This window comes from Chiloscyllium plagiosum, unplaced genomic scaffold, assembly GCF_037043375.1.
Source record: "Chiloscyllium plagiosum isolate Xiang-an unplaced genomic scaffold, Cpla_swu_hap1 HiC_scaffold_14, whole genome shotgun sequence".
NCBI classification, from domain to species: domain Eukaryota; kingdom Metazoa; phylum Chordata; class Chondrichthyes; order Orectolobiformes; family Hemiscylliidae; genus Chiloscyllium; species Chiloscyllium plagiosum.
This window is the reverse complement of record NW_028270152.1, coordinates 115,062,362-115,077,583: the sequence shown is the minus strand read 5'-3', so window position 1 is coordinate 115,077,583 and position 15,222 is coordinate 115,062,362.

The following is a 15,222-nucleotide window of genomic DNA, read 5'->3' as shown; positions in this document are numbered from 1 at the left end:
GTGGGGAGAGGGAGGTAGATCATAGCACATTCCAAACTGACTGCAACATCTGCACGCAAACACACACACACACACACACACAGTTGGTTATAGGGAGGATCACAATTCTACTGAGGACACTCAGAGTGGCGAATGCTCCTGAGTAATATCTGTGCTCTCTCTGCAATGTGAAAGTGATTTGTCTTTGAAGATAATTCGTAACACAGAGTGTACAGCTTAAAGAATATTTCCACCGCAACTGCATTCAAGCAACGCTGACCAAATCATCTATAAGGTGATGCGATGAATTTATTACATGTTCTTTAAATTGAAATATTTTATAATTCAACCTTTCAAGGTGCAAGTGAAAAAGGATTGAAAAGTCCTGAAACTGACCCAGTGGTGATGGTAATATATGTAGGTATCAGACAAAACTGTTCTGTGCATCCAAACATATTTGCACAACCAAACAGCCGTGCAATGTGAGAGATTCATAGTGTTTGATGTCCTCTGAAAGAAAAAAAAACTGACACTTGTGCAGTGGCATGGGGAGACCAGCAGAGGGTGGCATTATATGACTATAAACTTAACATTTGCCTTTTTCTTGTTCCTGAGGAGTGATTACATCCATGTAACTCCTCTAAATTTACCCCTCTGCCTCCAGAATGATCCGAAGTTCACGCAGCTCTAGGTCCAGTTCCCTAACACGGTTTTCAAGGAGCTGGAGTCAGGTGCACTTCCAGCAGATGTAGTCAGCAGGGACACTGGTGGAGACCGTTACCTCCCACATTCTGCAGGAGGAACATTCAACTGCCCTAATCTCCATTCCCACTAGTCTAATTTCCTAAAGAGACTTTCCAAGCTGTGGCACAGGTACTTTCTTTCTTTTTAGAGGAGGAGGATGGGTGCTTTAACAGATTATAAGGCAAGGTGAGCTTTTCTGGGTGTTTGGCTTAATTCACAAACAGGTTCATTGCTGTGTCGTAACAGCACACTTGTAATATTGTGTTCAGTTCTGGTCGCCTTGTTATAGGAAAGATGTAGAAGCTATAGTGAGGGTGCAGAGGAATCCCTAGGGATCAACAGAAATATTGGCACACACCAGACGATCGAGTGAAATATTGAGGAAGTCACCAAGCGAAAAATAAATACTGGCAGATTCTGCATGTCTGTATAAACGTCAGTGTGTCAGTGTTTGTAGTGTGTCTGTACTGATGCCTGTATATCTGTGTGTGCATGTGCATCCATGTATTGGCATTTCTCTCTGTGTGCTTTAGTATTTGTGTGACTGCACCAGTCTCGGTGTGTGTGCCTGTGTATCTATATGCATATCTTTGTGTATCTGCGTGTCTCTGTACGTATCCGTGTGTACAGCGCATCTGCCAGCATTGTGGTGTTTAAAGTGATACTGGCCTTCACACTCTACTGCATTGATGGCAGTGGAGGGAGAAAACGATAAGGGATTCAGTCTAGGAGGTGGGGAAAGGGCCGTAGATCATACCACCATCCGAACTGACAGCAACATCTGCACATGCACACATACACACATTTGGGTATAGGGAGGATCATAATTGCACTGAGGACATTCAGAGTGGCGAATGCTCCTGAGTGATATCTGTGTTCTCTCTGCAATGTGAAAGTGATTTGTCTTTGAAGATCATTCGTTACACAGAGTGTACACCTTAATGAGTATTTCCACTGCAACTGCATCCAAGCAACGCTGACTAAATCATCTGTAAGGTGATGCGATGAATTTATAACATGTTCTTTAAACTGAAATATTTTAAAATTCACCCCTACAAGGTGTAAGTGAGAAAAGATTGATAAGTCCTGAAACTGACCCAGTGGTGATGGCAATATATCTAGGTATCAGACAAAACTGTTATGTGCATCCAAACATATTTGCAAAACCAAACAGCCGTGCAGTGTGAGAGATTCACAGTACTTGATATCCTCTGATAGAAAATAAAAAACACTTGTGCAGTGGCATGGGGAGACCAGCAGAGGGTGGCATTGTATGACTATAAACAGGGACAGATGTAGAGGTGGAGAAGGGGAGTAGCTGTTTATCTCAATTTCAATGTATTTACCCCCTAAATCACAGAGCCATCATTTCACAGAGGTGCACACATATATACATAGACACATTAAACACACAAAACACATGCATACAGATATGGACACTTACACACAAACACTTGAACACACCCGCACACAGACACCGTGTATTGTTTAAGATAGAGATAAGTATGTTTTTCCTGAATAAGGCAATCAATGGTGAGTTGGTGAAGGCAGGAGAATGTGGCTGAAAAACATTTTAACTGTGATCAAACGGCACTGCATATCCAAGCGGCAAAATGGCCTAATTCTGTTCCAATTTCCTATTTGGTGAAGGGATTCATTTTGGAAGTCGAATTTGAATGCCGATTACTGGGTCAAATGTAAGATTCGTAGCAGTGTGAAGGAATAAACGGATCTTGGGGTCCATATCTGTAGGTGTCTCATTTGCCACCTAAGTTGATAGGGTTGTTAAGAAGGCGTATGGTGTGTTGGTTTTCAATAGCAGGGGGACTGAGTTGAAGAGCCGCAAGATTATGCTGCAGGTCTATAAAGCTCTGGTGAGTCCACATCTGAAATGTTCTGGTCGCCTCAGTAAAGAAAGGATATGGAAGCTTTAGAGCGGTGCAGAGGAGATTCACCAGAATGCTGCCTGGACTAGAGGGCTTGTCTTATGAAGAAAGGTTGAGGGAGCTATGGCTTTTCTCATTGGAGTAAAGAAGGATGAGAGGTAACTTGATAGAGCTGAACAAGATGGTGAGAGTTACAGACAGAGTAAATTGACAAAGACTTCTTCCCACAAATGATTGTCACGAGGTGAGCAAATTTTAAGGTGTTTGGAGAAAGATTTTGGAAGATGTCAAAGGCAGTGCGACACCAGCCCCTTCCCCCTCCCCACAAACCGGGTCCCAGGTACAGTGAGACAGCTGTGCTAACCACTGAGACATCATGCTCCTCTCCCCCTCCCCCAAAACCAGGTCCCTGGTACTGTGAGACAGCCGTGCTAACAACTGATACACCATGCACCCCCCTCCCCATCCCCCCGAAATCCGGTCCCTGGTACTTTGAGACAGCCGTGCTAACCACTGAGACACCATGCCACCCCGTCCCCATCCCCCCCAAACCGGGTCTCTGGTACTGTGAGACAGCCGTACTAAGCACTGAGACACCATGCACCCCCTCCCGCTCCCCCCCCCAAACCGGGTCCTTGGTGCTGTGAGACAGCCATGCTAACCACTAACACAACATGCCCCTCTTCCCCTCCCCCCCAAACCGGGTCTATGGGACCGTGAGACAGCCGTACTAACCACTGAGACACCATGGTCCCCTCCCCGCTAAACCAGGTCTCTGATTTTGTGGGACAGCAGTGTTAACCGCTGAGACACCATGACTCCCACCCCCTCTCACCCACACCGAGTCCTAGGTACTGTGAGACAGCCATGTTAACCACTGAGACACAATGCCCCCACCCCATTCCTCCCAAACCGGGTCCCTAGTACTGTGAGACAGCCGTGCTAAGCACTGAGACACCAAGCCCCCTTCCCCCTCCCCACAAACCGGGTCCCTGATACTGTGAGACAGCCATGGTAACCACTGAGACACTATACTTGCCCCTCCCCTTCCCCCCAAACCGGGTCCCTGGGACTGTGGGACAGCCGTGCTACCCACTGAGACACCAGGTCCCCCTTCCCCAAAACCAGGTCCCTGTACTGTGAGACAGCCGGGTTCACCACTGAGACACCATGCCCCACTCACCTCCCCTCAAACCGCGTCCCTAGTACTTTGAGACAGCTGTGTTAACCACTGAGACACCGTGCCCCCCTCCCCTCCCCTCAAACCGATTCCCTGGTACTTTGAGACAACTGTGTTAACCACTGAGGCACCATGTCCCAACTCCCCATCCCCATCCCTCCAACCGGGTTCCTGGTACTGTGAGACACCCGTGCTAACCACTGAGACACCATGCCCCCTCTCTCTCCCCCCAAACTAGGTACCTGGTACTGTGAGACAGCCGTGCTAACCACTGAGACACCATGCCCCCCTCACCCTCCTCCTGTCCCTCAATCCGGGTCCCTGGTACTGTGAACCAACCATGCTAACCACTGAGACACCATTCCCCGTCCCCGCCCCCTCCCCTAAAACGGAGTCACTGTGCTCGGTAATACTGGGGAAATGTAAATAAAAGTGATGAGCTTAGAGCTATGATGTTGTGGCCATAACAGAGACATGGGTTTCTCAGGGGCAGGAATGGTTGATGGATGTTCCAGGGTTTAGAACATTTAAAAATAATAGGGAGGAGGTAAAAAGAGGAGGGGTTGTAGCACTGCTCGTCAGAGAGGGTATCACAGCTACAGAAGTTAACATTATCGAGGAAAGTCTGCCTTCTGAGTCAGTATGGGTGGAAATTAGGAACAGTAAGGCAGCAATCACCTCATTAGGGGTTAAATACAGGCCCCCCAATAGAAGCAGGGAGATTGAAGAAAGCATAGGTCGGCAGATTTTGGAAAAGTGTGAATGTAATAGGGTAGTTGTAACTTTCCCAAGATTGATTGGAACCTCATTCCAGCAGATGGTTTGGAAGGAGCTGTTTTTGTAAGATGTGTTCAGGAGGGTTTCCTAACTCAGTACGTTGACAGGCCGACGAAGAGAGAGACCATTTTGGATTTGTTGCTCGGCAATGAGCTGGAGGCAGGTGTCAGATCTTGCGGTGGGAGAGCATTTTGGTGACAGTGACCACAACTGCCTCATATTCTACACAGCCATGGAGAAGGAGAGAAGCAGGCACAATGGGAGGATATTTAATTGGGGAAAAGGAAACTATGATACTATCATACTGCGTTGCGAAGCATGGAATGGGAGCAATTGTTCCGTGGAAAGGGCACTATAGACATGTGGAGACTGTTTAAAGAACAGTTGTTGCGAGTGATGCACAAATGTGTTCCTCTGAAACAGGCAAGGAGGGGTAAGATAAAGGAACCTTGGATGATGAGAGCGGAGATGCTTCTCGTCAAAAGAAAGAAGGCAACTTACGTAAGTTGAAGGAAGCAAGGGTCTTGCTAAGCTCTAAAGGATTACAGGCAGGCGAAGAAGGTGCTCAAAAATGGTCTGAGGAGAGCCAGAATGGGGCAGGAAGAAGGCTTGGCAGGAATGATAAGGGAGAATCTAAAGGCATTTTGCACATATGTGAGGAATAAGAGAATCATAAAAGAAAGAGTAGGGCCGATCAGGGATAGCATAGGGAACTTGTGTATCGAGTCTGAGGAGGTAGGGAAGTCCTAAATGAGGTATTTGCTTCTGTCTTTATGAAAGAAAAGGATTTTGTAGTGAATGAAACCATTGAGGAGCCAGTAATCATGCTGCAACAGATAGATTGAGAACGCGGATGTGTTGAAAATTTTGACAAACATTAATATTGACAAGTCGCCAGGGCCAGGCCAGATTTGTCGTCGGTTGCTTTGGAAAGCGAGAAATGTGATGGCTTCACCGCTTGCGAAGATCTTTGCATCCTCGCTCTCCACCGGAGTCGTACCTGAGGACTGGAGGGAGGCAAATGTAATTCCTCTGTTCAAGAAAGGAAATAGGGAAATCCCCGGAAATTACAAATCAGTTAGTCTCTGCAAGGTGTTAGAAAGGATTCTGCGGGATAGGATTTATGACCATCTGGAAGTGCATGGCTTGATTACATGCAGTCAGCACGGCTTTGTGAGGGGCAGGTCATGCCTCACAAACCTTACTGAGTGCTTTGAGGATGTTACTAGGCAAGTTGATGAGGGTCGAGCAGTGGATATTGTGTATCTGGACTTCAGCAAGGCATTTGATAAAATTCCCCATGGTAGGCTCGTTCAGAAGGTCAGGAGGAATGGGATACAGGGAAATTTAGCTGTCTGGATATAGAGTTGGCTGGTCGACAGAAGAGAGCGAGTGGTAGTGGAAGGAAAGTATTCTGTCTGGAAGTCAGTGGTCAATGGTGTTCTACGGGGTCTGTTCTTGGGCCTCTACTCTTTGTAATTTTTATTAATGACTTGGATGAGGAGATTCAAGGATGGGTTAGGAAGTTTGTAGATGACACAAAGGTTGGAGGTATCATTGACAGTATGCAGGACTGTTGCAGGCTGCAGCATGACATTGCCAGGATGCAGAGATGGGCTGAGAGGTAGTAGATGGAATTCAAACTGGATAAATGCGAGGTGATGCATTTTGGAAGATCGAACTTGAAAGTTGAGTACAGGACTAAAGGCAGCATTCTTGGCAGTGTGGAGGAACAGCAGGATCTTGGTGTGCAGGTACATAGATCCCTTAACATTTCGACACAGGTGGACAGGGTTGTTAAGAAAGCATATGGTGTTTTGGCTTTCATTAACAGGGGGATTGAGTTTAAGAGCCGTGAGATCTTGTTGCAGCCCCATTTACTCATACCCCTATATTTATTCTCCCATTTCCTCATATTCCAAAACTAAATTCTCCTGCTTTTTCATATAACGATACTAATTCTGTCATTTCCTCATATCCCCGTATGATTCTCTCATTTTCTGTTGCCCGATTTCAAATCTCGCATTTAGGAGTTCCCTACTCTAATTGTACATTTTAATGGTGACTTGCACCAAATATCTAATGTAGGTCCACTCCACACCACTTCTTCCACTAACTATGTAGCTGCAATGATTCTCCCATGTCATGGTCCACTGCTGTAATTCTCCAATTTTGGCTTTTATTGCATTAAATTCTCAAATTGCCAATTCTGCACGAATCCACCCTTTCATCATGAACTGAGAAACTCTCCCACTAAGTATTGCCTTGCCCCAATTTTCCTGTTTTGCTGTTTCCTGACATACATCTTCCATATAATGGTTTACTGCTCAAAGTTTTTATCATTATTGTCGCCCTGCATCGAATGGCCACTTTCCTGCACTTTACAACATTTCTCCGAGTTGCTGATTCCTGCCCGTGTTCTCCCATTTAAATATGCTCTGTTTCAAGTCTGCATGCTTTAAACACCCCACACCAATTCTCGAATTCAATATTGCCCTGAAACAATTCTCATGTTCATTGATACCCAAACCAACTTCTCCAGTGTGGGGAACGCCACTCTGACTCTCTGAGATAGTGGCGCCATACTCCAATTCGCTGTTAAAGTTCCACTGTGCAATTTTTCCATTTTGTGGTTCGTGCAACAATTATCCCAAATACAGCTTCACTTCCGTGCACCATTCTACCATTTTGGAATCCTGCACGAATCTTCTTTTCGTCAGCACCTCCACCACATTTAATATCATTCAGCACCAGTTCTCCCACGTCTTCCACTAATTCTCTACTTTATTGATGCCCTGCGTCAATTGTCCCATTGCGTTGTTTCCTGATACACTTCCTCCACGTATGCTGCAAAGTCTTTCTTTCATTTCTTGGTGGGCAGACTCGAATCTCGGCTTTACTGCTGCTTGCAAAATTGTTCCTTCTCAATGTTTCGCTGCCCCTATTCTTCCAATCAGAGGTGTTCTGCTCAAATGTTTTAATGAATAGGCAATTTGTACTAATTTTCCAATGTAATGGCAATGTGCAACAATTCTCCCATTTACTGATACCCAACAATTCTCCCACTGCCTGACGCCCTGGCACCTGTCGTGGAAATTTAATCGACTCGAATCAACTGCTTGCAAGAGCACGGGAAAGGCTTTACTTTTCAACCTCTGCATGCAGGGCGGCCAATTATACTTGGCAATACGTAACATATTCCTTTTGTAGTATTCTTATCACATGCTCAAGGACAAGTTTTGGGAAACATTTGAGCTCATATTTTCTTATTCCCATGCCTTGGACATAATTGTCTTTATGTTTTCCGAAGCTTTTTTCTGAACTCGGCTGCTCGCAAGGCCAGGTGAAATGTTCCACAAAGACAAGCTGACTCCTCGACGCAGAATTCAGCAAAGTATTTGCATATTTCAGCCAGATAGCTGCACGTCAAAATTAATTTATGAACACCAGGCATGTCCTCAGACACCACCTAACTCTAACAAAGCTTTGTGGTGTTTTTTCCACTTCCCTGGTTTGCCCGATACACAGCCCATCTTCACACGTCACATTCGTCAACGTCGCTATAGGGTGCGGACAAGCAATCGGATCTTCCTTCTTTGGGGCCACGGATAGTTTAACATTTCGTATCCTACTGCATTCATAAGCAATTGGTGTAGGCAGGTACACAACTAGGGTCTTATTCAAAGCAGTATGAGTATGACCAGTCCGACAACTCGTAGAACGATATGGGTCCATTACCCCCATCCTCCATTAAGGGACGCGAGCCATCGGGAGCAGGAGTCATCTGCTCGTGTAGGCGATCATATAGCTGCCTTCATACCATTTATTAAACCAGTAATATTTTGGGACTCATCAGGAACATTAATACAGCATGAGATACCTAACGTTTTGCAGACGCCCCCTCTCTCGGCCGTCAGGATGTGTAGTACTAATCTATTTTGTGTCACTGCTTCCTAACCGCCATTAACTCAGAGTTAATGAGTGCTAGGCCTTCCTCCGTCTCATTTGCTAATACACCATATGCGAAGATGTTCTGCGAGTGTGTACCCATTCCAATGCAGAGGGATGCCCCTTCGAGTTCTGCAATTGCTGCCTTTTAGGTGTTGGTGGACAGTATCGCCGTGGAGCAGCACACCTTTCTCCCCGAGGGAGTGGTGGTACCCTTTCTCGCCACCTACCCATATTATACCTGTAATTAGATTAGATTACTTACAGTGTGGAAACAGGTTTTTCGGCCCAACAAGTCCACACACACCAGCCGAAGTGCAACCCACTCATACATTTACCTAACACCTAACACTACGGGCAATTTGGCATGGCCCATTCATCCGACCTGCACATCTTGGTGACTGTCGGAGGAAACTCACGCAGACACAGGGACAATGAGCAAACTGCACACTGTCAGTCGCCTGAGGTGGGAATTAAACAGGGGTCTCTGGCGCTGTGAGGCAGCAATGCTAACCACTGTGCCACCGTGCCGCTCATGGTCTGACCATTGATAAAGGAACAAGCAATGTTTATGATCGTATCATTTGCGTATGTTGCTGTACAAGAGTCATTGTTCAAGTACAGCATCAAGCTACACTGGGAGATACCCAAAAGGAGTCTCCCCCGATTGGTGCAAATACACGTTTCTCCCCTGCAATCCACTACCTGGAATGCTGTGGTCGGTAGCGTGTCAGGCCTGGGGCTGTAGTTAGCCTGGATTTCGCGTGGTGACACGAGATTTGCCCAAATTGCCCCCCACTGTCAGGGTCAGGCTAGTCGACTCACCTGGAAGCAGACAGCTGGTATTTCTCGCCAGGTTCTCAGTAATTTGCTGGGCAGACTACCTTTGGGCTGTGTGCAAACATATCCAACAAGTGTAGCCAAAGTCTAATCTCTCGTTTTGTCTTATGACCAAAGCACATGCTCTGTTCCCTTCACATCTAGTAATGGCCCTTCGCAGCTCCCAACTTACTGGCGTCGCATTTACGCCATTTAGCTCCAGCAGGCAAATTCCCCTCCTGCTTTAAATTCGCTCTCTAGCCACGGCCGTCTCCCTTCGGGTTCGGGTGTGTCATTAATGACCTTTGCCCGGATTGGGGTTAGGTCTATTATCTGGTTTGATTGGTTGCCATGCCCCAGTGCTCCTATCGTCTGCAGTACATTCTGCACTGCATCTCGGAGGGCGGGGGTGGGGCGACTAAACCAGTATATTCACCTGTCTACAGATGTCAGAGAAGGATCTATCTATTCCACACCACGAGACTCCCTCATTGCTCTTCTGAGTCTTAGTTTGATCATAGAATATCGATTTCCCATGTCAGGTGCCCCTTTTGCCGTGGTGGCTACTACTAAGTGCCAGTCACCGGCGCGGCATGGATCCCTGCATATATCTTAATTATTGAATTTATAGTCGTCCTTATTACTGAACGGCTATGGGTCGCATGTAAAGATCCACTTCGTCCTATCAGTTAAGATTACCGTCAGCTGCTGCATCCCCCAAATGCCCCTGCCCTTATGAATAATCCTACCAGGGCGCTTGCCAACACTGTGAACTGGGGCAGCCCCACATTTGCTTAAGTCTTCTAATAAATACTTGCTCTAAATTGGTTTTGATGTTGTGCGATGTCTCGTCAGTCCCAGCTGCAAGTTTGTAATGGCTGGCGTGTATCCACGGGACTGTTCCGGAGATCTTAACAGCTATCTGTGCTGTAAGGCGTACTTGAAACGGTCCCAGCCACCTCTTCGCCTTCCTGTTTTCCCTCCTGAAGTCTTTCGCCACTATTCAGGATCCAGGTTATAGATCGTACATCTTCCCTTCTGATGATTGGGGTAGTGCTGTCTTCACTTGATTCTGTATTTGGGACAGAAGTGTAGAGAGTTTCATGCAGTAACACAACATCTCATCCTCACAGGGGCTTGTTATCTGGCTTCTCTTACATCTCGGGACAATTCCTGTGATTGGCGGCCTAACAAAAAAATCTCAAACGGGCTAAGATTAGCTCTCCCTCTCCTCCTAGATCTCATACACATTAGCACAATTGGAAGTGCCTTTGTCCATGTCATCCCTAGTTCCTCACAGCACTTTGTCAATTTATTTTTTATGGTAGAATTTTCTCTTTCCGCTGCCCTCCCCCTCGTTTAGTGGTAGGCACAGTGTTATCTCATGTTTATTCCCAAATACTCACTAATCTGCTGTAGGGCATGATGGACAAATGGTGTCCTACTGTCACTGCTACGCCTAGAGTGTAGGTTTGCTCGCTGAGCTGTAGGTTTGATATCCAGACGTTTCATTACCTGCCATATGGAGGTTAGTGGGCTAGTGTAGGTTAGGTGGGCTTGGATCGGCGCAACATCGAGGGCCAAAGGGCCTGTACTGCGCTGTATTTTTCTATGTTCTATGTTCTAGGTAACATCATCAGTGACGAACTGCAAGTGAAGAGAAGCTGTTGTCTCCTGCTTTCTAGTAATATGTTTGTCCAGGATGGGGTTCCTGGGGTTTGTGGTGATGCCCTTTCATATTCGTTTTCTGAGGGGTTGATAGATGCTATCTAGATATAAGTCTTTTTTATGGCGTTGAGGTTGGAGTGCTAGGCCTCAAGGAATTCTCTGGCATGTCTTTGCTTAGTCTGTCCCAGGACAGATGTGTTGTCCCAGTCGAAATGGTGTTTTTGTTTCATCCGTGTGAAGGGCTACGAGGGAGAGAGGTTCGTGTCTTTTTGTGGTTACCTGGTATTCTGTATGTTGGTGGCTAACTTTCTTCCTGTTTGTCCTCCGTAGTGTTTGTGGCAGTCCTTGCATGGAATTTTGTATATGACGTTGGTTTTGTCCATGGGTTGTACTGGGTCTTTTAAATTTGTTAGTTTTGTTTGACACTGTTGGTTGGATTCCGAGGAGTCTTAGTAGTCTGGCTGCCACGTCTGAGACTTCATTGATGTATGGAAAGGTCGATAGGATTTCTGGCTTTGTTAGGTCTACTTGTCGTGGTTTGTTCCTGAGAAATCTGTGGACTGTATTTTTTAAGTATCCGTTCTTCTTGAATACGTTTTATAGGTGGTTCTCCTCTGTTTTCCAAAGTACGGCTGTGCTGAATTGTGTGGCGGTTCGTTGGAATAGTGTTCTGATACAGCTTCCTTTTTGCGTGTTGGGATGGTTGCTGGTGTAGTTAAGTTTTTGGTCAGTGTTTGTCGGTTTGCTGTATATGCAGACACAGCAGAGAATTCCGAGAGGCCTCGCACTCCAATCACAACGCCAAAAGCAAACACATAGATCGGTTTACCATCTTTCAACCCCTCAGAAAACGAATAGGAAATGGCATCACAACAAACCCCAGGAACCCCATCCAGGACATACATATAAATACAAAGCAGGAGACAACATCTTCGATTCTTTTGGAGGTCTCCACTGATGATGTTACCTGGATACCAAACGTACAGCTCAGCAAGCAAACCTACACCCTAAACCTCAACCGGAGCTGTAAATGTTCACAAACCTTGGGACTACTAAGCCTCTCAGGGATGCTCCATCTCGGAATTATTTCAGTTAGTAAAGCTTTGGTTACGGCACTGGCATTCTGTTTTGCCGTGGGGAACGCTTGCACCCATTTGCACCCATTTCCTTACCGTGTATCAGTTTGGCATAGAATGGAAATAATGATCGTGGTAGAATAGGTTTAACATTGGGGCCACGCCATACCCCTTACCTCAAACTGCACTCTGCTTTTTCCCACTCAAACATGTCTTGAAGCCTGGACTTCGACTGTGACTCCTGTACGTCTGCTGTTTGGGTCAGGATTTTTGTCATTCCCATGTCAAACTGCTCATTTACCGGCTGCTGGGCTGCCGTCCTTGCCGCTGAGACTGCCCTTGCATTTCCTTGAGAAACGGAATCGTTATTTTTCGTGTGGGCATCATATTTACACACAGAGATTGATTTAGGCAATACGGCTGCTTCCAAGAGGTCAGTAATCTGATCACGGTGTGTGATGGGCTTTCCAGTGAAGGTCAAGAAGTCCCTGTATTTCCACAGGATTCCAACATCATGTGCAACTCCGAATGCGTATCTGCTATCGGTTAAATATTGGCTGTGTTTCCCTTAACCAATTTACATGCCTCAGTCAAGGCAATCAGCTCCGCTGCTTGCGCTGACAGTTGAGAAGCGAGTGATCCCGCTTTGAATACCTCATGGGAAGTTACGACAGCATGCCCAATAAAATTCTGGCCTATCTCCTTGCTCCTGAATGCTGACCCATCCACAAAAAAAAACATATTTAGATTCTGAAGTGGTGAATTCTACAAGTCTTGTCTCGGCAGCACATTTCATTAATTACAGCGATACAATCATGTGGGTCTCCGTCTCCTTCTCTAGTGAGAGGATTAGCAGCATTAAGGACGTTACATCGTTTTATTGCAATTTTAGGCTTCTCCAATAACACAATATTGTAGCTGAGCCAACGTGCTGTCGACGTATGTGCTGTCTTTTGCTCGGAAAGCAGTAAGGATACTGCATGTGCGATCAGTTTGGTTAAGACGCCAGAGCCGATTATATCCCTGGACACTGCAACAGCCTTTTCAGCTGCAACCACAGCTCGCAGGCATTTACGCAATCCTGCCGCTACGAGGTCTAGCTTAGCCTAAAAATAAGCTGCCAGCCTGAATTTTCCCCCATGGTCCTGCAACAACACAGATGTCATGCAGCCATGTTTCACATCTACCGTTTGACAGAAGGCTTGTTTGGATTCGGAATCCCCAGTGTAGGTGTACTTTGAAATGTTTTTTTCAATTCAACTAGGCCGCTGGGATCCATTGCAACGGACCTTGGTTCTGCTACCCTTTTCATGGGCCATGTCACTTCAGGGCGCCTCAAGATTTGTGTAATGTGGGATAAACGTTCTTCAGTCGGAGCGTATGCCCAAAAAGGATAGCAATTGTTTCTTCATGTGAGGCCTTGAAATTTGCTGAATTACTTGCACTCTGTCTTGACCAATGGCCTTCCCTTGTTCAGATATTAAGTGACTGAAGAACTTCACTTGTTGTTGCTTAAATCGAAGCTTTGCGAGACTGGCTTTGTGCCCTTCCCTCGTGCAATGCAAGGGAATCCTTCTCACATTGTTCCTCTGTCGGTGCTACGATGAAGCAATCGTCTACAGATTAGAGAAGCGCAGACCCAGGGGTTAAAACAAGAGTCTCCAGACTCCTGCATAGAGCCTCATTATGTATGGTGGGTGACTCACAGTAACATTGACAAAGTCGTGTGAACTCATAAGATTTCCCTTTGAATGAAAAAGCGAACCATAATTGACTATCTGGATGCACCGTTACACTAAAGAATTTATTTGCTAAATCCACAGCAGGGAACCATTTACTGTCCGATCTAAAGTGAACTAATACAGGATAGGGTTTGGGAACATTTGATGCGCGCGAGACAACACTGTTATTGACTGCCTGTAGGTCTTGAACATGCCTGCATTCCTCCGGTTCACTTGGAATTTTTGCCTTTTTGAGCAGAAAAATGGGAGTTCTCACCGGTGAGTTTACATAGGGGATTATCTCTCTCGCCTTTGGGAAGGATTGAAAGACTGGAGTAACTGGTCCATGGCCTCGGGTTTGAACGGGTATTGTGCCCTGCAAGGACGGTACTCCGACTTCGTGGTTACTCGTATTGGTTCACAACCTCGTATAAGCCCCAAATCATGTTTGCCTTTTACGCATAATTCAGTAGGGACCGTTATTAATCTTGGGTCGGAGAAGTTTATCTTAGGGAAACGCCAGGCCAACCTTCTCGGCTCTTCAGGGCTAGCGGGGGTTACCTCGACTGTTCTATTGCCTGAATTGGACAAATTAATTTCTTCCTATATGTCCGCACATCTGCATTGAACCACATACCCACATCGTCCTAGAATACCCAACATTTCGTTCTTTATGCCTTTAGTACCCGTGGCCCCAAATCCTGCCATCAGTCACTGGACACCTTCGCCAGTGACACGCGAGGAGCGTAGCCTTCCACATCAAAAATATAGAGTTTACTTGCCGTCGCAGGTACTTTATATAAGTTCACACTGACTGCACATCTGCCATCCCTTCAATAAAATTCGCACAATAACAACTGACCTGGTTTAACCAATTTCCTGAACAAATACTTCTCTTATGGTTCCTCAAGTCTATCGTGGTGTATGTGTGCTGTGTAGTGCAGCATATTCCCGCAAAACAAAAATCGGTGTTAATAGGATTAACATGGTTACCTGCTTCCAGGACGGGTAATTGCTCACTGAACTCATTGCTCTCTGGTTTAATCGCCACTCATAGACATACACCAGGGGTCCTGGGTTGTATTTTACAGTTTACACTTGTGAATCTTCCCTTTGAATTACCTGCAAACCCGTCGGATTACTGAGCAAATACAACCCCAGTCTCACTATGAGATCCCGAGCCATCAAATGTAAAGGACAGAATTCCGCTAACAAAATTGAGAATTAGAATGTATACACATTACTGATTTCACACAATATGGGTGCGCTAAAACTCTCTCATATCACGACGCCTGATGCCTCCATTGAGTTCAGGAACATTCCACTCATCTTTATTGGCGTCAACTCTCTGAACTGTCTTGATTTGAGGAGTGAATGTGCTGGCCATGTGTCTACCAAAAAGGTAACTGGTGTACCTTCCACAT